Genomic DNA, 26388 nt, shown 5'->3' with positions numbered 1-26388 from the left:
AAACAAAATCAGGGTAATGGTCAATAAACCAGATGTCTGGGAGTTGGTTATGGTTGGAAATGATGATGGAGGAGTCAAGCTAATGGGCACCCATTAATACTGCAAGCAGGTTGTTTAGGTTGTTGGTAACATTTTAAATAAATCAAATACTGTATAACTGATTTCTCCCAGAAAGAGTAAAACCAGATTAAAATGGGAGAAATGTGAGCTAGTAGTTGGATATCACCAGTTGCTTGCAATGTTATTCAGTATTACAAGAATATGGGTTTGCTTTTGTTTGAAGAAAATGAAATCAGGAGGAAATTAAACACAGTAAGTTCCACTCATGGTTGGCACAGCCATTCTAAGAACCCAAACCAGTAATTGTTTGATCAGCTAATTAATATATGTAGCATGGATTTTTTAAAAAATAGAAACAACTTTGTCCCAAGTCAGTGCACAAATGACCAACCAATTCAGTTGGATTTTCTTCTTGGGAAGAAGAGAATTATTATTGCATTACAGTTATGAAACCACATGTATGATGTGTGTATTAGGATAATAAGATTATACACATCTGTATACAATGTATGGAAATGTAATCGAGGTTTTTTCCCCATTCTCACTTTTTCTTTTGTCACTCTCTTTTATATAAATGAAATTATTCCAATAAAATATTAATAAAGTAATAAAATGAAACAATTTCCCATAAGAAATCCGGTGGCCCTTCAGATGCGATTGGGGCTTGCAAGTCTTATCCTCCCCGACTGCTGCATCTACTGGCAGAGGCTGAGCGGAGCTGAGGTGCAACGACGCTTAGTATCTATTTATTTTTTAATTAATAAAAAAAACCCCATGCACAGAGAAGCAAGCGCTGCATGGGATTGCAAGAGCCCTGCCTGCTGGTTGCACCGCGGCGACCACCTCCTCCGGTCAGCGGCTCTCTTCCACAAGCCGCAGACGAATTAACCCTCGACAAGTCACACACCCCGCCCGGGTCTGCGGAGCAAAATGGTTCTCCCCGTGCGTCCTCGGCTGCAAAATAGCAGGCAAGCGCGAGCCCGCCAGCTCCCGTTGCCATGGGAGCCGCGCGGCGGGAGTCCCTGGGGAGCCCCGCTTTCCCGCCTCAGCATTGACCGGCGCCGGGGGGGGGGGGGAAGGAGCTGCATAGCTTCGCGCCAGAGCAGGCGAAGGAGGAGCTACCTGCAACACTGGGCGAAATCCCACAGCGGTCAACACTGCATCCGTCTGTCCTTGCCGGAAGGAGGAGAAGGAGTCTGGGGGTACCGCGAAGGCCTAACAGTTTTATGGGGCTGGAGAGCTTTCCTGGGCTGCCCGAGACCCCACTTCTGAGGTGGCGGGTGGCGTCTTGCTTCTCCTAACATGGCCGACCTCTTTGGAACCCGCTTGCATTGATAAAAGGTCACCTGTGCTTTTTAGAATTAATCTCTCAAATACCAGTGTGCCATAGCGATTAGAGCAGTGGTTTCCAAGCCTTTTTTGGCCATGCCCCACTTAAAAAGTTAAAGGGACCCCTGACCATTAGGTCCAGTTGCGGACGACTCTGGGGTTGCGGCGCTCATCTCGCTTTATTGGCCGAGGCAGCCGGCGTACAGCTTCTGAGTCACGTGGCCAGCATGACTAAGCCACTTCTGGCGAACCAGAGCAGCGCACAGAAACGCTGTTTACCTTCCCGCCGGAGCGGTACCTATTTATCTATTTGCACTTTGACATGCTTTCGAAGTGCTAGGTTGGCAGGAACAGGGACCGAGCAACGGGAGCTCACCCTATCGCGGGGATTTGAACCGCCGACCTTCTGATCGGCAAGCCCTAGGCTCTGTGGTTTAACCCACAGCACCACCCGGGTCCCTATGCCCCACTTAAGCATCTCTAAAATCCTGATGCCCCCCCTCCCGTGACATATAATTAATATTCAAAAAGTGAACTCCTGTTCACGTGGAGGAAGCCTAAAAGGCCGTTAACTTGGTCTAATTCATTCTCAAATTACCCCCCTTAAAAATCAAATTTAGGGCACGTGCCTCACCTTGGGAACTATGGGGTTAGAGTGTTGGACTAGGACCTGGGAGACCAGGGTTTGAATCCCCACTAGGCCATGGAGCTCACCATCACTGTCTCTCAGCCTAGCCTACCTCTCAGGGTTGTTGTGAGGATTAAATGAGGGCGAGGAGAACAACATGCACCACCCTGAGCTCCTTGGAGAAGCTCCTCTGATTCAGGATGAGTGGGTGGCATCAGAAGCTGCTATCTAGAACGCACACTCTTGGGCCAAGGGTTAGGTGCTTGTTTGAACACAACATGGTGTTTGGACCCAAAAGGAAGCTCTGGCATTATTCACCTTGGCCTTTCCCCCTCCTAAACCTTGCATGGTTTGCTGGGAATACCTTTCAACAATCAGGAATCATCCCGTGGCTATGTAGCTTCAGTTATACACAAAGGGGAGGTGGGGGAGAGAAACTTCACATGTTTTGTTTCTAAAAAAATTAAATATAAATGGTATTCATATTTAATTCAATTATATGACTTTTAACATATTAGGTGGTTTTTTTTAAAGATTCCACCTGGTTGTACCCTTAGGTCAACCTTCCTCAGCCTGGTGCCCTCCAGATGTTTTGGACTACAATTCCCATCAGCCCCCAGTCAGCAAGGCCAATGATGAGCTGTAGTGCAGACCGTGTGGAGGGCACCAGGATATGTTGAGGTAGCCAACATGGTGCCTTCCAGATATTATTAGACTACAAGTCCCATCAACAACAGAATCAACATAATACAGTGGTACCTCGGGTTACATACGCTTTAGGTTACATACGCTTCAGGTTACAGACTCCGCTAACCCATAAATAGTACCTCGGGCTAAGAACTTTGCTTCAGGATGAGAACAGAAATCGTGCAGCGGCAGCGGGAGGCCCCATTAACTAAAGTGGTGCTTCAGGTTAAGAACAGTTTCAGGTTAAGAACAGCCCTCCAGAATGAATTAAGTACTTAAGCCGAGGTACCACTGTACAGTTCTAGGTGTTCAACTGAATACAAAGTACAGTGGTACCTCAGGTTAAGTACTTAATTCGTTCCGGAGGTCCGTTCTTAACCTGAAACTGTTCTTAACCTGAAGCACCACTTTAGCTAATGGGGCCTCCTGCTGCTGCCGCTGGAGCATGATTTCTGTTCTCATCCTGAAGCAAAGCTCTTAACCTGAAGCACTATTTGCGGAGTCTGTAACCTGAAGCGTATGTAACCTGAGGTACCACTGTAATTATAAATTTTCCTACTATATACAAAGAATCAATTTTGATTCAAACGTTCATAATTATGTACTTACATAACTTTGAAGAGATAATTTCTTGGCTTAAGCATACAGTACAAGACTGAATAGCTTAGCAATGTACCGGTAGTCCTGTTTGATTACAGATATATATATACACACATTCTCTCATTATAGGTTTTTCAACAGGTGTTTTACATTAGTAGAGAGGTGAGGAGGTGGAGTAGATGATAGACATGATACTATTAGTACTTACATCTCATACATTTCACATCCAGACACACATTTCAATAACCATTGCTGTAATTAAATTAAAACTGAAAGATCAAATTCAGAATTTAATCCTACTGGCTGTAATGTTTTAAATAAAAATATTAATTGTGCTTCTTGTTGTTTTAATTTTTTGTATGTCCTGTTTGCTATATTTCCTAGGAACGAACTGGCTCCTTGTCATAGGACCTCCCTGCAAACAGATCAGAACAAACGCTCAATAAAGGCTAGATACAATCTTAACTGTGTAAATGTCCTGCAAGCAAGTCAGGAGGAATCCTCAGTAAATAGGAGGAGTCCTAAGAAGGGAGACCAAGTTTCCCATCAACACCACCCAGACAGACTGAGCAGGCACACAGATTCACAGCTGTCCTCACTGTGGGTAAGATGTGTTTCTTTTGAAATTATAGCAGTTCTTTCTAAGTTTCTGTGTCTCTGTGTGTGACGCACATGCACATTCCATGCAAATTACTTCCTCTTTCGTTCTCTTTTGATTATGCATTTCCTCTTTTTTTAAAGCGATTCATAAGTAGTGATCCTATGAGTTTGCTGTAAGAGCTGTAATCAGTTTGGGTCATAAATAAATTAGACACATAAATGTGTTAGTATTTAAAATGACTGAAGACTCTGTTCAACAGGAGAACAATCTCCCTTGGGAGGTGGTGGACTCTCCTTCCATGGAGGTTTTAAAGCATAGCTTGGATTGCCATCTGTCATGGATGCTTTAGCTGAGATTCCTGCATTGCTGGGGGTTGGACTAGATGACCCTTGGAGGCTCTTCCAACCCTACAATTCTATGACTTTTATTAGTTGCTGTGCTGCTCTAGCATTGCTTTAAAGCACTGGTAAAATTTTGTCCATAGATTACATAATAGCTCATTATTCTATGTAAATCATAATTAAAATAGTGGCTGGAAGTGCCTTGGGACATTTTGATCCTGTTGTCAGTCACAATGGCTTTTGAGTAGCTTGTGAAAAGAGGCACAAGCTCTTAGAACAGAAACCACCAAAAGGAGCTTATTCAAGGAATTGACCTAATTGCAATAAAAATCATCATGCAAAGCTCTGAACAATTGTTTGCAGAATCAGATTCTGTTGGCTAAAAATACAAAATCAGATAAAATTGTATTTACCATTCACATTTAGCTTAGTTATGTTGACCATTAAAATTGCCAATTTGCTCACAATCTAGTGTAAATTTGACTGTGGCACTGAAACATTTGTTCAAGAGATTAAATGCTTAGCTTGTCTTAAACAATTCTATGAAAGGCAAAATACGTTGATGAAATTAGCTATACATAAAGAAAGCTGCTGAGTTTCTGTTTCTTTATGGATTACACGCAAGGAACTTTGGGGGAAGTGTCCAGGTCTTCCAAATGCTAGTATAATTGTTCACTTTCAGAAGGAAATTGGCAGTGAATAAATTGTTTTAACGCTGTCACGTGTGATTTTCCTCCATGGAGGAAATTATGCTAGCAGCTGAAAGAATAAACCGTTAAAATAAAAACACAGCACCGTTAGTGTGCATATCCCATAATATACCCTTTTACTTGAAGCACTGATCATATGCTAGACTATTTTAATTTCCTCCCCTCCAGATTTGCCATAAAAGCGCTAGAAAACTTTATGGCTTGTTAAACCAAATCCACAAGGTGTTGTTACACGCCGCTTTAATCTCTGATCCAGTGTCCCAGGAAGTTGGCAGCGCTTACCCAGGGTTTGTGTTTCCTTCAGATGTTAGGTGCAGCGGAGACTGTAGTGTCTTTATGGAATATCATTTATTTACACATATATACAACCTGAGTCTGCAGTGGAAGGATTTCCAGCATTCACTTCTCAAGACGATTCTTTGCTCCTCTCTTCGGAGCAGTAGGATTAGGTCTACAGACAGAAGAACCAACCAACCATACCTCCTGTCCCTTTGTTACAGCTTGCTCTAGCCAGCCTGCCAAGAGTTCTGTCGGCCCCACTTCTCCCTCGCCTTTCAATCTACCTGCAAAACACCACAATTTCCCTTCATCTTCTGTAGTCCAAACTGAAACCCTAAACCCTTTCTTTTCACCACCCACTAACACACGCAGCTGAAGTAGGAGCCCCTCTGTCAGAGAGCTAGTTCATGACATCCTCCCCTCTGGCAGTCTTGTCCTCTGGTGGTTTCACTGGCCCTCGGATGGTTTCACTGGCCTTCTTTGTCCCCTGTTAATGACTATGCCAAGCTGGTCTGGGTTGTTAGCATAATCTAAATCCAGGGATTTTCAGCATTATGGGGAGTCTGCCCCCACACTCAAACTCATAGCAGTAGGATGATGAAGACAGCATTGTTAAAAGCAAATTCTGAAAAAAGAATGCACTTGTATATGACTGGTGACTCCTGCAAATGCCTTTTTGGTGTGGCTGTGACTTGTAATTGCCTCTTGCCTGATGTCATATTATTACATCAAGTTTAGGGCCAGTGTGTTGCTTTGGCCAAAACAGCCTCTTTGGACAAATGGAGGCCTGGTGGATTTAATTAAGCCATGGGGTGGAGGTTCTTGAGGGTTGTTGTGCTTAGTTCCTGTAGGAATCTGGTTGGCCACTGTAAGAATAGGATGCTGGACTGGACGGACAACTGACCTGATCCATCAGGCTTATCTTATGTTGCCAGCTACTAGTATATGTGGTAGAAATTTCTCTCAGTGAAAACCTTTAGGTTCCGGTTGTTTGGCCTAATATCATACATAACCCATCCCTCCAGAATTTCAATTCGTTCATTGTCTTTATTTCCAGATAATCAAAACCAAACTTTTGCTTAAAACATTTAGTAATCTTCATTCTTGCCGCAGCACAAAATTGGACGTTGGTATCTGACTGCGGGGTTAGTGATTGAATCAGCAATATTTGGCAGATTGTAGTAGCTGAAACAGAGACAGTTTCCTGGATACAGAGTTTCCATTCATCACAATGGATCAACCAGGCATCAGCCATTGATTTCATACACTTCCTTATGGTACATGCACAAGGTTGACTGTATTGGTGACAAACTGCTGTTCCTTTATGAATCTATGTTTTTATATGCAAAACTTATTTTTTTAAAAAGGTGTGTGGGCCCCGGGGGGGGGGCAGGGAAGAGAAGGTTCCTGTATCTTTAATAGTTGATAGTTCCCTCCCATGTGCCTTGTTTTACACCTGTGGAAGATCCCTCGTATACACAACTGCTAAGATGCAGAGCCCTGCCTTCCTGTGCATCTGGTCAACCTACCTTGTAGCAGTGCTCAGGTTCTTGGGGAGGTAAGTGTGAGAGTGTGTGTTTCAGGAGTGAAGAGAAGAAAAAAGGGGGTTGCTTGTCCAATAGTTGTCTCCTCTGGCTGTATAATACATATTTACAGTACTAGCCTATGAATTTTTACTCACGTCCCATTGTGTTCGCTGGAGCTTATTAGAATTGTTATCTTTTGAATGGAAGGCTGTCTGATCTGAGCAGGATTTTTGTTGGGAGGGGGGGAGAAGGCTTTTTTAAGGGGGTAAGCTTTTGTTGGGGAGGAGGGGCAGAACCTCAGATTTGTCTTGATTTTTATTGATGTTATTGTCCCCTCTGGCCCCGCCCATGTGCCCGAGTATATTATAATTAAACAGAGAATGGGGGCATGCAGTTCTGTAAATTATAAAGGCATATCCTCCTCCTCCTAATTTCTCTCTTGCTCTAGGATATTTATTATAAGACATCGGGGTCTTAAGTAGGTTAGTTCCCTCTCTTTCTCTGCCTTCCACTTTTCTTTTCAGCCTTTGATACCCAAACAGCCAGTGTCTCAAATAGGCACAAAGTTGGATTAGTAAATTCACACTCTGCCTGACCTCTGGTTCCTTAGACCTTGCCCCTCCCTACTGCACTCTGCAGGCTCATCTGCCATTAACATATTGTCACCAGCTGGCTTTAAAAGATGATTGGACAGATTCATGGAGGCTGTCAGTGCCTGCTAGCTATGATGGCTATGCTCTGCCTTTGCAGCTGCAGACAGTAATACTTCTGAACAGCAGTTGCTGGGAATCTATGGAGGGGAGAGAGCTCTTCTGGTGGCTTGCAGGCTTCCCAGAGGCATCTGGTGGCTACTGTGAGAACAGGATGCTTGACTAGTTATGTTCATATTATAGAACAACAACAAGAAGAAGAATTTATTTATACCCCACCCATCTGGCTGGGTTTCCCCAGCCACTCTGGGCGGCTTCCAACACAATATTAAAATACAGTAATGCCTCAAACATTAAAAGCTTCCCTAAACAAGTTTGCAGGTTCCTTTTAGGCAATTTTGTTTTCCATCTTATTCACAAACTGTGAGTATACAGAAGTCACTACCTTGTTTTGGGGTGTTTCCAATTTTGTTCCAATCTGATAGGCACTCAACCACATATTAGAGGGGAATTACATGATCTCGTGTGGTTTTAATTTAATAACACAAATGGCACTGAAAATTCAACTGAAATGAAGTCCCATAATTTTCTATTTCGATAGAACTCTCTTTCATGCACACAGTGTTCTATTGTTTTAATTCAAAATATTATTTACATAATCTCATTTTGTAAAGACTGGAGCAGCAAAGAAGCATCAGCATCAGGAGATATTTTGGGACCAGAAGTAGCCTCTAAATTCTCATGAAAATCAATGCAGTTACAATGGGATATTATTTGATCACTTTGAAAGTACAATGCTGCCATCAGGAAGATGAGTTATTCTTTGTCCCTGTGGCCTGCCATATCCAAATCTGTTCCTTGATTTTCTGTTTCATAGAGGATGTACAAATGATTGCATCATGTTGATTAAATGCCAGATTAATCTGTGTTTCATATATTTAATATAGCTGAAAAGGCATGAAGCTGATAAAATACAGGATATATTTGTGTCCTTCGTACAACATATTTTAAATCGGGGATTGGATTTGTCAGCTGCAGAGTTTTGCAGCGGGAGTGTTTATCCGGATGTAGATCTGAAGGCGTAGGCTTTTGTCCAGCTTCCCTGTTGTTAAGCATTTCTGTTGATGATATTTCATTGGCTTGAGTGTTTGGGGGAAGGTTGTTGTTGTTTGCCCAAATCTGTGGATGAAGTGTTGAACAAAAAAGAAGCAGCAGCTATAAACAAAGCGCATCTTGATTGAACTCCCACAACTTCCGGTGTTTAGCCTATTGAAGGACTATTGAAGTCCTGGCAAACAGCTCATCATGTTTTATGTTCCCTTGGATAGAGAATTCTTCTCCCTGGAGTCTAGTTTCCTATGTGCACTTAATTCCCCCCCCCCCCCCGCCAGTATGGCAACTCCACCCCATCTAATGTCAAATTGTATGTCTCGGTGACTGTCTGTGGGCCATACCATTTGAGATAGTAGAGGGAATGTTGTCTGATTGAACACGCCCCATACTTTTTAAAAAATGAAAATAAAATCTCCCCCCACATCGAAAACTAAATGCCAGGGAGAAGGCATGACATACTGATCTTCTATGTATAGGACTCTTCCTTTCAAGGTTGGGGACTTATTTAAACGTGCAGTCTTCCACTTGCAGTACTAAGTAAAGATAACTTGTATTATTTGCAGTATCTATATTACCAAGTGATGATAACCTGCATTTCTGTTTGCCTGAACCAATCCCAGAGGCTCTTTCAGGTGCCACTTTCATTTTGGCACCTACAGCAATAGAGAAGAGGCCAAGTTCCCAAAAGGCTTACATTTTCTCTCTGCAGTGTCACATAATCAGCAGAGCAGAATGCTGAGCAAAGTTTTATAAGGAGCTGGGTCCAGCATTCATGAGGGATGGGGAATAAATTTGATTCCGTTTGCCTTTAAAATCAAACCTACCTAATTTGCACCTTCCAAAACAATATACAATGCAAAAACACAGCCACCCTTTGAAATTTGTGCTTGAATTTTGCAATGCAGTTCTCCGGCCAAGTCATGTGTACAAAAATTCTAATACTAGGGTTAAACTGTACATGTAATGTGTATGCATTGGGGCTTATCAACATTTCCTTTTGTCGTGCCACTTTCCCCCAGGAGAACCCACGGTTTAGCGCTGAATGGCAATGGGTTTTCCTTGGATTGCTATTTGTTCTGAGTTAGCACTAAAGAGTGGGGTTTCCAGTGGGGGGGGGGCAAAGGCAAAACTGCTTGGATCCCAGGCATAGGACAAGCAGAAGTGTGGACGAGCCCTTAGTGAAAACAGCATACAAAAATGCATTCGATTTGGGAAAATTGCTTTGTAAAAATATGTATATTAGGAGAATTTCATACTGAAATGCCTATGAATTTCCCAGAGAACTTATTGTTTTTTAATTGCCAAACTGATGTGGAAATGGGGAGAACTGAACTTTATAGATTGGAAAAATGAGAAACTGAGAGGAACGGAAATTGTGAGAATGTTCCCAGTCCCGAGTTTATTTTCCAGCTGCACATATACTGCTTATTTTCTCCAGAGGCATGAGCATGAGCATTTAAATAAATAAATAAAGTTTATATGTAAAAAAGCACAGAACATCAAAACAAATAACTATACAGAAATAAGAAAGGAAGACCAGGCACCTGTACTTCTGGGGTGTATTAAATCTGAGCACTCTTAATAGGCCCTAAGCATACAGTATTTGGCCTCTAGCCAAGACACTCATTTGCAAAGAGGCAGAAGTTCCTGCTATTTTTTATTTTATTTTTTGCTCTGGTGTGCATTTCTTGACAGGCAGGGCCCAGCTGCTGCCTCATTTGCAGCTCTTCCGCTCATGCCAGCCAAGCTAGAAGGCTGGCAAAACCCTGATCTGCATTATGCCAGCCTGGAGCTAGCATAGTAATGGGGCACAATGCCATCAGTTGGTGGCACTGGGGGTGGTGGCTTGGGATCCAGTGGATCCTAGCCTGGCTCAGCCCCCTGAAGACCCAATTTCCACACTTTCTGCAGGCTGTGGTGAGAATCCTGTTGGCCAGCAGAACAGGGAGCTCCACCTTGGAGGAGTGAAGCCAGGGCTACTTTTTGGGTGGGTCTGAGTGGAGCTGTTTTGGGTTGGGCAAAGAGGCACTTCCAGCCCCATTCAACTCAGTGGATCTGCGTGGGTGGGTGGATTGTTGCCTCTTTGTTTGGAGCAGTAGAATGAGATTCCTTTAAAACAGCAAAAAGAAGAGAAGCTAGGCATTGACATTTATGGTTCCCCAAACCTGCCTCAACTGACAGTCGTGTCTTTTGCCATGACACAGGCTAGAGATCTCGCTATATGCAATTAGATAAGGCACATCTAAAGCCAGGCACATTTGGACTGGGTGAGCTGGCTTTTGTTTCGTTTGTGACAGCATTTTCCTGGACAATGAACTGTAAGTGATAAATGCAAATGTGTCCTTTCTCCCTGGGATGGGAAGTGATCTTTATCGGACCAGAGGAAGAGAAGCGCTCGTTTCCCTGATGCCATTTGTTGCATGCTCAGTTGCATATTTTAGGTCCCATGACAAAGAAATGGAGGCAATGCCATATTCACAAATATACCTCACACAAGATGTGCGTTTCCCCAATTAAAGTTAGTAAAGAAAAGCTAGCCTCAGCAGCATAACACAGTGTTTACTGGTCTAATTATTCTTAAGTATTTTATAAAACAGGAAAGTAAAAGGGTACATTCCAGAAAAAAGCGAAGCCCACAGTAAATTAGCCATTGATTTCAATGAGATTTGGGCGACACCAGAAGATTTGTCTTTGCTATCTGCCCTCCTGGCTCTGTGCAGGGAACCCAGAATATGTCCTTTAAAAAGCAGTAACCTGTAATATCTGTATACCATAGTTTACTCCTGCCAACCTAGCAGTTCGAAAGCACGTCAAAGTGCAAGTAGATAAATAGGTACTGCTCTGGTGGGAAGGTAAACGGTGTTTCCGTGTGCTGCTCTGGTTCACCAGAAGCGGCTTAGTCATGCTGGCCACATGACCTGGAAGCTGTCTGGGGACAAACACTGGCTCCCTCGGCCTATAGAGCAAGATGAGCGCACAACCCCAGAGTCGGTCACGACTGGACCTAATGGTCAGGGGTCCCTTTTCCCTTTACCTTTTTATCATAGTTTACAGTGGTCTAGTTCTATCCCTCAGGTCTGTGAGGACAACCTTCATTGGAGATTATAATGGGAAAGTGAGCCCTGAAACAGAATTCTGATTCCTAACATGTATTTAGGAAAGTTGCATGGTGTAGCTGTGTTGGGACTGCACCACTTCAGATGAAGCATGCATGATTGAATGGTTCCCAGTGTAAAAAATAAAAAGATAGAAAACTAGATGGAAGAAGACCAGACAAGGATTGCCTGCCAAGCTAACTTACAACACAGGGAAGTATTGGGTAATGAACTCCCAACCTGCCTTCTGAAGTGGTACAGATTCTGGGGGCCAAGAATGACCTGCAGTGCAGACATGGTCTACAAATCAGGGTAAAAAGGTAAAGGTACCCCTGACCATTAGGTCTAGTTGTGGACGACTGGGGTTGCAGCGCTCATCTCGCTCTATAGGCCAAGGGAACCAGCGTTTGTCTGCAGACAGCTTCCAGGTCATGTGGCTAGCATGACTAAGCCACTTCTGGCGAAAGCAGAGCAGCGCATGGAAACGCCGTTTACCTTCCCGCCAGAGTAGTACCTATTTATCTACTTGTACTTTGACGTGATTTCGAACAGCTAGGTGGGCAGGAGCAGGGACCAAACAATGGGAGCTTACCCAGTCACGGGGATTTGAACCGCCAAATCAGGGTACCAGCAATTAAATGCCTAGACTGAAATCCATACCAAGCTTCATCCACAGTGCAATTCCACAAGCAGTGAGGTTATTTGTGTGTTGAAGGGATTTTGCTTAAACTTTGCAGTATATACTGTTAGATGTGGTATGTTGGAATAATTTTGCTGCTAACAATTGCAGCAAAACCTGAAGCAAGTTTGATAAAATTGGAGCCAAAAATGTCCTGAGATGTACAGGTATGCAGTGGACCACATAGCTCCTTTGTGTTCCAGTTTTTATAAAGAAAACCAGATGGCAACAGCAGAAAAAAGCTACTGATTTCACAGTCATTTACAGGATACCTTAGAGATCAAGTAATTTGTTCCAAGTGCTTTAGTAGTAAAGGAAGAACAAAAGATCATTAATTGTAGGTTTCACTTGTCTGCAAAAGGACATAGATCAGCATGTGGGAAACCGCTGTATTTAAAGTTTGTTTTAGAAAATTGTTGTATGTCATTTGCAGTTTTGTAATTAGGCCCTTGTAGATGGCTTGCGGTTTTCACTCTCATCCCCATAAAAGCCCTTTTTAGCCCAGGTCGAGAAGAGCATAGCAGTATCTTTCCTGCATGCTAACTGACTGACGTCTTTGTAGACATTGGAACTTTGCTGGTTTACAGGACCTGAGGTGGGGTGGGGAATACAAAAAGGAAGTTATAATATGTTACAAAATTGGTGGAGACTGGGAAGATAATATTGTGGTGCATTTGAGGACCGTGCACAGGCTAGACTTGCCTACAGGGCAACAGAAGAGCAGAGCAATGTCATTAGGCATGTGTATGAGAGAGACAGAGAGGAGAATGGATGTAGGCAGCCTTGGCATCATCAGTGTTGATGAAAGGAAGTTGCTAAGGAGGACAATATTTGTTTGATTCATTCCTGCCTTGGGCAACCAGCAGTAATAGATTCTCACTGCAAAGCAGGGGTTGGGGAATTTTTCCCCGCTTGAGGGCCACACTTCCTTGTGGGGAACTGTCCAGTAGCTGCATGTGAGCGACAGGCAGAGCCAGAGGCAAAAATGAGTGGAACAAGGGATGTGACCATTTTACCATGGTAAACACTGCAGCCAAGCAGAAGTCAGAGGTTTCTATAAACATACATTTCTCCATATTATAACAGTTCAAAGCCCTGCCAGGTAAAATCATTTGAGGAGGGCGCAGAGGAAGGCCAGTGTCCTGAGGGCCAAAGAGTGAGAGACAACACATTCAGCCCTTGAGCTTGAGGTTACCTGTCTCTATATCCAGCAGTCCCCTTGTGGATAGTGTCCCATCAACCCCTCCAAGACTTAGGATGCATGCCACGCTGAGGACCTGGATAGAAAAGTGGGGGATAGAAAAACACCCCCCCCTTCTCTTTGGCTTGTGATGTCTTGCAGCTTACCTATGCTGCTGCAGCCTTCCCCAGCCTGGTGCAATCCTATACTAGCAAGGGCTGATGGGAGTTGTAGTCCCAAACATCTGGAGGGCACCAGGCTGCTGAAGGCTGTGTTACTGCGAGTCCTGGCAGGAGAGGAGACAGTCTCCTTAATTCAGAGCTCACCTTACCCTTTTAGTTGGCAAATCTTGTGGACTGGCTACCCCCACACAAAAAAACTAGGGGGAAAAAGAGGGGAGGGTTACGTACATGCTTACAAGAACTTGCAAGATGAAATGTTATATGGAACTCCTTGAAAAAATCAATACAAATATAGTGCTTTAGAAGCAAGATATGAGGAGATAAACCTGGATGCTGTTTTGATGACACCGGGATAAACTCCATCAGCAATATGGAATCTCACAGAAAAGTAAGCTGAAAAGCTGTGTGATCCACACTGATGATCCTTCTATTAAAAAGGTTGCATTCAACATTTCTCCCTAAAGGCTGATCAGTATTGAGCCCTCTCCCTTTGTTGGGAGACAAAATAAGGACTTTAAAATAAACCACACACACTGAAACTGCGCAGAGAGTATTGTGCAGGACTGTCAGCTGTGTTATACCAAGAGAGTCAGGAAGGACTTTTAAGTACAAAGGGGTCCTAACCTCGGGTTTTCTTAACGTGTGTTTTTGTACTAGGTCTCTGAATATACTCAAGACACTTACTTTGGAATTAATTTGTATTGAATGCGGTGAAATTTGCTTGACACCGAGCTCCCCCCAGGCATCCTTCTGGAACGTTTAATTGATTCAGTTGGATTACTGCCAGATCTCTCAAATTTGTGGCGTGAAGTCTGAAAATCATGGCTGCAAACCAGAAGCCACAAGCCAAACCACTTGCATTTAAAATTAGTCTCAAATCATTTCTCAGATGGAAGTATAAGGGTCTCAGGATTTGCAGCAAGTTGGTGAGGCGTGCAAAATCCTGATCGCGGTCCCTAGTATCCCAAGCAGTCACCTGCCTTAGCATCTGGCCTCAGAAAGCTCCTGTGTAGAATTTACTGCCTGGCTCAATCAAGGTAGTTAAGTGAAGGTGGGTTAAACAGTGCCAGTCCAAGGCCACATTCACACTCTACATTTAAAGTACCATGATACCACTACTTGGCGAAAGATGCTCCACTGGGATTTGGCACTCTTAACCTCTACTTTCACCTGCCTCAGATGAGCCTCTAGATGATTTTTGTTTGTTTGGAGGGGGTGGCAGCAAGGGAAAGGACAGGGGCAAAGGCGAGTGTTTCGTATGCATTCATACGGAAAGTGTGCAAATCCCTCAAGCATTTGTGAGTGTTCACTCGGAACTTCCCAGGGTGAGCAAAGGGATGCTCATCTCTCCTGACTGACAAGCAACAGGCCCTTGTTGTTGTTGGGGTTTAAAACGTATTATAAAGTTAAATGTTACTGTATTAATATTTAATGCAATAATTGAGGCCTTCTGTTTTTATGTTTTGGCTGTTCTGCAAGGATTCCTTCCCACCCTTTGACTGCTCATCACAAGCATTCTGGCTATGGGCCTATGTAGAAAATGGTGGGAACAATTCTAAAACATCTTTCGAAAGCACTGGGTTGATGGATAATTTATTACAAGTTTAGTGGCAGTGTTGAGTCGCCGGACTGGCAGTATAACAACCCCCCCAAATAAAGAAGCTACCATGCATATTGATTGAAGAAGCACTTCCCAGGGTGCCTCTTACAGTTTGAATTGTTGATGTCTCTGAACTCCTCTCTCATGTTTGGCTTACAAAGATGCTAAAACAATAGGCGTGGGCTGCGTGGCGGGGGCAAGGCTTTTGAATACAGTGACATACACCACGTCACACATTAGTGTACCATCTCCCAACACGGGCTGAAGGTCATAGGAGCCATACTGCCTGCCAAGGAGATGAGATGGGAAGAGGGATTCTGAGCAACGTACCATAGAAGATTGGCACTAATTACTGGTTTGAATTACTGCAAACGGAATGCAAGGGAGCAGAAAGATGGCCCCATGTGGCAGAACAAACACTGACAGTCTTGACACTGCTGCTAGCGCTGACTGCAACACAATAGCTGGTAGCCATCTCCTACCAAAGCTCAATCTGTGCTGTCATACTGGGGACATCTCACTGTTGGGTAGTGGCACTGCCGCCATTGCAAGGAACCAGCTATTTCCTTCCTGATTGGTTTCCTGCTGTAAAATGAACCAGTTTTAAATCTGAGTTTGAGACTCACTCAGAAGATTACACCTATTAACTGCCTCTCTCTTAACTGCTGAGTAGATTGTTTTTATCTATTGCAAGAAAGTGTCGGCAAAGATTGCTTTTTGGGAGGATCTCTAATGAAAGGGTATGTTTGGTGTGTGTGTGTGCGTGTGTGTGTGTGTGTGTTTCTCTCTCTCTCTCTCTCTCTCTCTCTCTCTCTCTCACGGTTGTTGTTTTCTAAGCTACCAGCTTGTTTAGAGCAAGAAAACCATCTCTATTGCTTTCCTCAACTTTGTTACTTAGTTAATGACTGGGTTCCCCCCACAATATGTTATTGGCATCCATCTGTCTTGGGAGACGATGGAAGAGTGTGCCTTTGGAGATGAGAGTCTAACTGTTGGAAGGTTGCAGCACCTACTGTGGCTGTAGAGACTGATATGGAGAGACATGTTTTGTTGCAGCCGGGGCAGATGAAGGGGTCCAGTTGTGCTGATGCAGGTGGTACCATGTGTTTCTTCCTTCTGCACTCCTCCCAGCAGTCATTCCTCCTCGGGGGACTGCTGTGGATACATCACCTGAGTGATTGATTCCAGGCTCTGAGGTCATCTGAAAGGGATTCCCACACATGTTGGCAGCCTTCATGTCCTATTTCCAGACATCTCTGTAACAGAATTGGCTTGCCAACAGACCTAGTGTCTGAAGCCATCCCCCCATAGAGCACATCCTTGCAGATCCTGCCGCCTTCCATTTTGTGTACATGATCAAGCCAGCATAAGCATCACAGAAGTGCAAACATGCTGGGAATGTGGACTTGGGAGAACACCTCTTTGTTTGAGACCCTGTCCTGCTATGTGATGCCCAAAATGGTCCTGACACATTCAGGCATCGCTCCTGGCAGGTTTAAGTCCTGCCCACGACTCACTTTCATAAAGCAGCATGCTCAACACGCAAACCTGGTAGACCTTCATCTTGGTATTGGACATTAGAATCACATTCTCCCATACGCTTTCGGAGAGGTGAGCCATTGCTGTAGGTGCCTTGCCAATACGCTTGGACTAGCTCAGCATCAATGGAAAGGTTGTTGGTTATGCTGGAATCCAGGCAGACAAAATCATCTACCACCTCAAGCATGTGGTCGCCAATGTTGATGTGTAGAGTGCTGGGGATGTTCTGACCCAGGATGTTGGTCTTTGTCAAGCTGATGGTAAGGCCCAAACCACTCCAGATGTGCATTCCCCCTATACAGTGGTACCCTGGTTCTCAAACGCCTTGGTACTCAAACAACTTGCAACCCAAGCACTGCAAAGTGTTCCAGTTTGCGACCTTTTTTTGGAAGCCAAACGTGCGCCGCTTCTGATTCGAGTGCCAAAACTTCTGTTTTGGGTTCCATGCTTCCATTTTGAGTGTTACACTAAGCTCTGTTTGTTTTTGCGGCTCTTTTGTGTGTGTTACTGTGTGGAACCTAGTTCAGCTACTGATTGACTATGTGACCGCAGTACTTTGTTTATTGTTTTCATTTTATGGATCAATGGTCTTGCTAGTAAAATTCATGTTAAATGGCTGTTTTAGGGGTTGTTTTTAAAAGTCGGGAATGGATTAATCCATTTTGCATTACTCCCGAGGGAAAGCGTGCCTTGGTTTGGGAACGCTTTGGTTTTGGAACGGACGTACGGAACGGATTAAGTTTGAGAACCAAGGTTCCACTGTACTGAATTGTTTTGCGTTAATTGCAGCAGGTGAAGTTGACCTGTCAAAAGACCTGGCCTTGCTGTGTGCTTCAGTTTGTACGGTGGGAAAAGAAAGAGTTATTAACAGAAGCCTTTTAACTGACTTAACAGCTCTTGGAGCAGGCCAGCCATTTGTTGTGATAGCTGTTGTTTTGGAAATGAGCGAAGCTAAGCATCCTGGCTGCTCTCCTTTTAAAGCATATCAATGGCTGGAAAAGCCTCCAGGCCTCTCTGGCTCTGCGTGCCCCAGTTCAGATATATGGCTCGAGTGAACAATGGATCAAAGGCTTGGACTGCACAAAAGAGAGTGATCCAAGTTTTCAAGCCCAGACGGACCAACGGGATAGGATGTTTCACTTTAGTGAGCTTTCTCAGCAAAAGCAAATCTTTCTTGTCAAGTTATGCAAGCTTCCCTTAGGTGCTCCACCCTAAATTGCCACAATAAAAGTGAAGGTTAAAGATTCGTATCAGAGTAAACTTGTGCAGAGGATGTACAGATTACAAAGCAGGAGCAACAAAAAGATGCTGTCTCCTACTCAGCCAGGCCATTGCTCACAAGAACGCAGGTGTCAGGGGTTCAGGAGCAGAGGCAAGGGCAAGGGAGGAAACAGAGAGCGAGGGGGAGGAGGCAGAAGAGAAGATGAGTGATGACGACGACCCGAGATCTCCGAGTCTTTCCAGTGAATCAGAAGATTCACAGAAAGGAGCACCAGTGGCCAGGGCAAGGGGGGAGCCTGGGGGGACACCCCAGGAAGAAAGGGCAAGAGGGGGCTCAGAGGGGAGCAGTTGGAAATCGGGACCAGCGTCACCAACAGAGAGCAGGGGAGAGGAAGGGCGCCAGGTATCAGACGCTGGCAGCTCACAACAGGAGGGAGGGCACGAGTCAGGAGTGGCCACACCTCCATCGGGGAGCGAAGAAACGGTCAGACGGAAAGTGGAAGGTTGGGCGCGCGCGCCAAGTTCAAATGCACAGGAAGGTGGCGCAGTAAGCAGCCCGGAAAGGGAGCCAGGTCCTAAAGCCCGGCGCAAGGAGACAGGAGGGTCAGGGGGGTCAGCGTCAGAAGAATCCCGGAAGGAAGAGACCCCGGGGGGCAGAGGGACCCAGAGAAGAACAGTCAGGCGGAAAAGGTGGAGTAAGGCTAGGATATTAAGTTGGTGTACAAGGGGCGGAGACTCAAGACGGAGCTTCGCCGGTCTAACCCTTAAGACGTAGAGTTGCGCGCAGCAGCGTGAGAATGGAAACTGTAACTCAATAAAAGACTTTTACAAGTTACCGCTGGCTAGCGTGATCCTCTGTGAGCTAGGATCTGGAAGCAGCTCTGACAGCAGGAATAGCCTGCTGGATCAGGAGCAATGGCCCAGCATCCTCTTCTCGCAGTGGCCAACCAGATGCCTCAATGGGAAACCAGGAAGCAAGATTAAAGCACAATCGCACTCTCCACTCCTGTGGCTTCCAGCAACTGGTATTCAGAAGCATTACTGCCTCCAATTGTGTAGGCTGAGCATAGCCATTGTGGCTGGCAGCCTGGCTCAGTATTAGTTTACCTTTGTTGTTGTTTAGTCGTTTAGTCGTGTTCGACTCTTCATGACCCCATGGACCAGAGCATGCCAGGCACTCCTGTCTTCCACTTCCTCCCGCAGTTTGGTCAAACTCATGCTGGTAGCTTCAAGAACACTGTCCAACCATCTCGTCCTCTGTTGTCCCCTTCTCCTTGTGCCCTCCATCTTTCCCAACATCAGGGTCTTTTCCAGGGAGTCTTCTCTTCTCATGAGGTGGCCAAAGTATTGGAGCCTCAGCTTCACGATCTGTCCTTCCAGTGAGCACTCAGGGCTAATTTCCTTAAGAATAGATGCGTTTGATCTTCTTGCAGTCCATGGGACTCTCAAGAGTCTCCTCCAGCACCATAGTTTACCTAGATCAGTATTATTTACTGTAGGCTTTCCTGTGCCCTTCACCAGGTGCTGGAGTACAACTCCCACCAGCCATGCTGGGCTACTTTTCAGCTTCTAAAGCAGAGGTTTTCCTCATTACCTACTAATTGACCCTTATAAGGGGAGGTGCCAGGGATTGAACTCCAGGACCATCGGTTTATAAGGCATGCGTTCTACCACTGAGTCATACATAGTCCATCCATCAGGCCTCATTTGGTTAAGAAGCACAAGAACGTTAAGTCAGTCGAAATCGCTTCCTTTGCAGCTCGGTGTCAGCATTGTTTGGGGAGGAAGTGCAGTCTTGAGGTTTTGCTCTTCAACTGGAGTCCAGCATCAGAGCTCCGTTTCGCCCCCCCCCCCCAGCACGCGCCTAGATCTCTTTCGTCTTTCCTAGAGCATCTGTGGCTATGGCAGTCAAGTTTAGCAAGTTACCACAGTACTCAGGGTTGTAACATGCTAAAGTTTACTTTAAAAGTGCTCCGTAAATCTTTTTCAGAAGTGGGTGGGTGAATAAGCAAGTAATGGAACAGTAGAAGAGATTAAATGTTTGTTCTCAGTGGGATATCTTCCTATCACTGTAAAAAAATACACTAATGGGATTTGTGGAGTGGTGAAGAGGGGACTCAAAAGGACTTTGAGGAAAAATAATGCATTAAAATTAAAGTAAAGTAGTAAAAAAGCAAAAAATAAAGTAAAATAAAATACAGCAGTATATTCCCTTTCCTTAAGAGCTGCAATCAAATCACCGAGTCAGTTTGGGACATTTAGTTCGGTATTGTCATCACAGACTGGCAGCTGCTGTCCAGGGTTCCACAGCTCTTTCCTAGCTATGTCTGGTTATGCCAAAGGATCTAGCCTGGAGCCTTTCCCCAATTTGTGGTCCTCGGTCCCCCCTTTTTTTGGCAGGACAGAGATGCTCCTATGAAGCTACCATGGCTTATCAAACCACTGCTCCCTCTAGCCTACAAAATGTCATCCTTGGCTGGCAGGGCAAAAGCTATTTCCCAGCCCTGCTATTACCAGGGCCCCTTGAAGCTGGAACTGTAAAGGATTGAACACAGGACCCTTCTACGTGTACAGAAGGCATTGTGCCCTTGGGCCACGACCTTTCCCCTAAAGTGGCTGTGACCTAAATTTGTCCGTCAGGACAATGCACGGTGCGAATATCTATTCCTGGAATAATTTTGGCCCGGTATCTGTGGCGTAAGAGAGACATAAGCATTGCCTGCAAACGGGAAAGAGGCATCTCCTAGGAATACATAGGCAGGCCTGAGTAGCTGTCTGTCTGCAATTCGTTGCAGTCCTGACAGGGTCTGTTTTACGTCTTATCATTTGGGTGGCAGAAGTAAATGTGTTACCAAACCAACTCTGCATTTCATCAACTTCAGTATCCTGTTTCTGACAATGGTAGCTTACCCCCAAGAAGCTGATGTCTAACCCTTTTTTAATTCTCCAGGGCTTTTTTTTTTTTAGTTTTTAAAATGCTTTAACCTGCTGCTTTTAACTGCTGATCCTACTTGTTTTGCGTTATGTCTGATTTTGTAAGGATCTGGGCTAATTTTGATTAGTGTTTCTTTCTGATGAGAGCTTCTTTGGAAACCATTTGATTGAAAGGTGCAGTATCTACGTGCATGAAACCAAAACAAACCTTTATTTCACAGCACTGTTGAAGTCCAGGTGACAAGATCCAGTGTACTCCTCCAGATCTTTTACTTTACAAGGGTGGGGGAAATACTCGTAGTAGTGCTTCTATGCTAATCTAAGCTGTGACCACACTTGGAACGTATTGCCTGTGGTTCTGGCTGTCGCAACTCAAAAGGATTCTGTAGAGCTGGGGACAGAGCAACTCCCCTTAAGAAGAGTTTGGATTTGATATTCCGCTTTATCACTATCGTAAGGAGTCTCAAAGCGGCTAACAATCTCCTTTCCCTTCCTCCCCCACAACAAACACTCTGTGAGGTGAGTGAGGCTGAGAGACTTGTGAGAGAAGTGTGACTAGCCCAAGGTCACTCAGCAGCTGCATGTGGAGGAGCAGGGAAGTGAACCCGGTTCACCAGATTACGAGTCAACTGCTCTTAACCACTACACCACACTGTCTCTCAAGGAAAGGTTCCTCTCTTAAGGAAAGGCTGCTGTGTTTGGGACTTTTTAGTTTAGAGATAAGGCAAGTAAGAAGTGGCATGATACAGTTATAAAGTTATGCATGGCGTAGAGAAAGTGGATAGAGGTAAGTATCTCCACCCCACCCCCCCGTAACACTAGAGGTTGTGGACAATCCAGTGAAGCTGAATGTTGAAGATTCACAACAGATAAAATAAAGGTACTTATGCATCTGGGATAGCTCAGTCAGTAGAGCATGAGACTCTTAACCTCATGGGTTCAAGTCCCACGTTGGGCAAAAGATCCCCACATTGCAGGGGGGGGGTTGGATTAGATGGTCCTTTCCAAATCTACAGTTCTGTAAGTCTACGAAGTGTGTAGTTAAAGTATGGAACTCACTTCCACAAGAGACAGTGATGGCCACCAACTTCAGGAGCTTTAAAAGAGAATTAGACAAATTCATGGAGGATGAGCCTGTCAACAGCTGCTAGCCACAGTGGCATCATGCAGGGAATCACAGGTGGACCGAGTGCTGTTGTGCTCATGTCCAGCTTGCAGGCTTCACACAGGCACCTGGTTGGCCACAGTTAACAACAGGATGACGGACTGGCTGGGCCACTGGCCCGACCGCATAGCCTCCTCTTACATTCTTATGGGCAGGCTAGTACAGTGGTACCTCGGGTTACATACGCTGCAGGTTACAGACTCCGCTAACCCAGAAATAGTACCTTGGGTTAAGAACTTTGCTTCAGGTTGAGAACAGAAATCGTGTGGTGGCAGTGTGGGAGGCCCCATTAGCTAAAGTGGTGCTTCAGGTTAAGAACAGTTTCAGGTTAAGAACGGACCTCCGGAATGAATTAAGTACGTAACCAGTCGTACCACTGTATGGGAAAATGTGTGCAGTAAGGCATTGTGCTTAACTCTTCTAAACATATAAACATTTACAGGCTGCGGCGCTCAAGTGCCAGCTGCTCATTTAGATCATTGCATGAATTGCCATGACTTCTTGCCACAGCATCCCACTACTTTGCAAACTTTTTAAAGTTGTGTTTTAAAATAAGATTTCCTTCTCTCGAGTGTCGTGCTCCATCTGTCGGATACTGAAGAAGCATGTCTCTGCAGTTTTAGCCTTTTATGTTTGTTATACTTGGCAGCTTCTGTGTGATTCCCACTGGGTTTCCCACCCAGGCAAACATACATTCAGGGGCTGGGCCTACTTAGCTCCAGAAGCAGAATGGCATCAACGCAGCAGCAGCACCACCATCTTTCCAGGTTTAATGTCAGCATAGCCAGAAAGTTATGCCCCGACTCCCTTCTCTGCAAAGCAGCAATACAATGCATTCAGCTACTATGAACACAAAGCTCTTCTTTAGCTGGCCTAATGGGTGGAGGACTCCATATTACAGTTGAAGGTCTTCTCTTAAGCTTCTCTTTAGGCACTTGCAGTGGGGATCAAGTTTGTCTCCCGCCTTATGTCATTCCACAGAAGTGTTACGAAACAAATCTAGATGTCAAGATCAAATTTAATAAAAAGCAGCCTTCTGGTTTTGAGATTAACATGTTTGCCAATTAAAACCACCCAAAATAAAACAGCAGAAATGACTGAACACATGGTAGAGACGAAAGAAAAGAGGACAAGGGGTTTTCCTAGCAAATCAAAGTGTTTTATTTTATAAAGCCTTACTCATGTCTGGAATGTGCTTTTAGAACTAGGAGGTACAAAGTGAGTTGTCCTCACCCTCTCTGAGCAGTTTAACAGTAATGAGTGACAAAGACTGTTACGGGGGGGGGGGGGAGAGATGTAATTAACTCTAAAAAAAAAAAAGAGCATATGTTAATTGGCCACAATGGAATATATACTCTTTTATTGTAACATGTACCTCCTATTAGTGCCCTCCTATTAGTTCATTTACATTCTCACCGTACCTTAGAAACCACTGTTTATCGTATGAAATAAAACATTCATGTTGTGCCAGAGAAAGTGTGGATGTATGAAGAAATAAATCAAGCCAAACCACAGTTATCAATTTAAATACATAAAATGCAGGATTGTATGCATACTAGCACAAATGGGCTACAGGAACTGGGCCGTCATGGTGGGGTGGGTATGAGAAAAACCTGACCTATACTTGTCATAGACATGCTTCTGCCTGCTAGGAGTGAGACTTGGGTCTGCTCTGACTTCTAATAAGCCTGTTACCTTGTCAGATAACTAAGGTGGCAGAATTGTGGACCACCGCATTCCCTTAGGGAGTTAAGCTCCCATTGCCCATGAAGACCTCAAGTGCCAGGGCAGATCAACTCTAAGCTTTATTTAGGCTCCTCAGTCCCTTACCAGCATTTTGAATAAAACTTGCAGACAGGTCAACATACGGAGTATAACCCTTGCATTTGGATTTCTGTCCAAAACAGGCATAAAAAGGACTGGGCCATCCTTAGGAGTTGCATGCAGCCCTGTGTATCTTCTCAGGTGATCCTGAACGCCTTTGCCGCAGGAAGAACTCTAGGATTGGTAAGTCTTGCAATAAGCTTTTTATATCTGTCTATAACGGTGTGTTAAGATAGGTCTGGAGGATAGAGTGTGCTACTGCAGCAAATACTAGTCTGCATCTTTAAGACTACCAAGAGATAGAATAGCAAAGTATAGTATTTGCAAAAATACTGTGTGAGCAGAGACAGAAACATGGGAACCAGTGTAAATGCAGGACTCCCAACTATAGGCCCCATAAGGCAAAAAACAGACGAGCTGAAGCTGTAGAGACCAAAGTCAATTTATGTGCTGTGTTTGCACAAAGAAGTATGCAGAGAGAGCTTGGGGTGTGGTGGTGGAAGAGAGGTTTTGTATTCAACTTTCACTCTTCTTAGCATTTTCCTCCATCTTATGCCCAGATGCCATAAGGGCAAAATATTTATCTTTGAGCATGGGAGCAGATAACATCTTGCCCAAGTAGAGACTGAACAAGGAGAAGAGGAACTTGGGTTGGAAATAAAGGAGTGCATTTTGGGCTATAACTGCCATCAAACCCACTCAAGTAGGTCCAATGGTCAGGGATAATGGGAATTAAAACCAGTGCTTTTTTTTTTTAGAAAAAAGATGCTGATACTCACCATGAAATTGTTAAAGTAAGTGCCACACTTTTAACATTTGGGGGGAAAAGGTCTGGTACAGTCGTACCTTGGTTGTCGAACACCTTGGTACTTGTACGTTTTGGCTTCCGTACGATCAAGTAAGTGTTCCAGTTTTCGAACTTTTTTTGGAAGTCAAACGTCCAATGCAGCTTCCGCTATTGTTTCCGGCGCGCCTGCACAATAGGAAGCTGTGCCTTGGTTTCCGAATGTTTCGGAAGTTGAACGGACTTCTGGAACGCATTCTGTTCGAAAACCAAGGTACGACTGTACCGTGTACCCTTAAGTACCCCCAGAAAAAGCACTGGTTATAACCCAAAACATCTGGAGAACATCTGGATGGAGAAGGCTAGTCTATGGAGAATCCAGCTGTGCCACAGATGAAGTTAAGCAAGAAATACTGGTGCAACCTATCAATGAGACTAAGAACAATTATTATAGAAAGAGGCACTTGGTAAATCAAGAACATGTTTTGAGAGTTTCAGGGTAACAATGTCTAAAGAAACCAGTGTATAGATATAGAAATGGTGGAGTCAGTCCAAGATACAACCTATACCCATAAACAGACACTGACCTAGAACTGATTTTTCAGTTAGATGGAATGTACAAAATATTCATTTACAGAATAGTTGGCAAATGAATGGCTCCAGAGGAACGGCTCCAGACTTGATCTGTATTTAAAATTGGAGAAAATTAAGCAAGAGGGAGAAGTGGGTAAGTTGTAGAAAATGACAGAAAAACAAAGCAAGGAAGTGGCAAGAGATGAGACCAATATGCTCATGTTTGGGCCAGCAGGGGAAAAAGAAACAAAAAGATACAAAGCTTTGTGAATATGAATCAGTTTTTTTGTGTTTTTTTTTAAAAAGGAAATACATTGGCCTGGTTCACACATGATGGTAAGCCAAACTATGACTTAACTGGGAGCACACAAAGTAGCTGGGCCTCAGAGAGGAGCTCACACCCACTTTGCTCCTTTCTCTGTCCTTTCAGCACAGTGTGGCACAGAAGCAAACAGATACTTTTGGCTTAGTATCTGGCTCAGAGACTCCAGACCACATTGGATGATCTCTAACCATAGACAACCTGTGACTATAGGCCATGGTTAAGGAGGAGTTATCTTGACAATGATTCTAGGTTCAAACAACAAACTAAGATCCCATCTCTACTATATCCTTAAGACAGTATGATACCACTTTAAACAACTGTGGCTCCCCCCAAAGAATCCTAGGAAGTGTAGTTTGTTGTGGGTGCAGAGAGTTGTTAGGAGACCCCTTGGTCCGCTCATCAAGCTGCAATTCTCAGTCATTTAACAATCAATCCCCCCTTCCCAGGAAACTCAGAATTTAAATGCATAGTGAGGATGGGGCCTAAGCCAAATCTTAGTTTAGTTGTCACCCCAAGCAAAACGGAAAGGGGAATCAGCAAAAGGGGTGCAAGGTCCCCTCCGGAAGCCACCATATTTGCACAGGCCTGGCAAATCATAGTTTGGTTTAGTGTGGCGTGCAAACAAGGATGCTACACAATGTCTATCACGTTTGGAAGCAACCAAGTAACACTTGTGTTGTTTGTGGCACCCGAGAGAAAAGGGAGAAAAGCAACATGCTGTTAGGACTATTGGGGTACCTCTATTGCCCTAGCTGCACACTTA

The 26388-nt window shown here is 44.4% G+C and overlaps 1 long non-coding RNA gene across 2 annotated transcripts; it reads left to right on the top strand.

Moving 5' to 3' along the window:
* The first annotated feature begins 1127 nt into the window (after window positions 1-1127).
* LOC310689704 lies at window positions 1128-25582 on the top strand. Of its 2 annotated transcripts, none has more exons than XR_014517601.1 (3): window positions 1128-1210; window positions 3689-3908; window positions 24027-25582. It is a non-coding gene; the product is annotated as an uncharacterized lncRNA (long non-coding RNA). The 2 variants fall into 2 exon arrangements; XR_014517602.1 differs by having other exon boundaries at window positions 1128-1401.
* The last annotated feature ends 806 nt before the right edge of the window (window positions 25583-26388 follow it).

The sequence above is a fragment of the Podarcis liolepis genome (assembly GCF_965112155.1).
Source record: "Podarcis liolepis genome assembly, chromosome: 12".
In the NCBI taxonomy this organism is placed as follows: Eukaryota; Metazoa; Chordata; class Lepidosauria; order Squamata; family Lacertidae; genus Podarcis; species Podarcis liolepis.
This window is presented reverse-complemented; position numbering and strand designations above follow the sequence as displayed.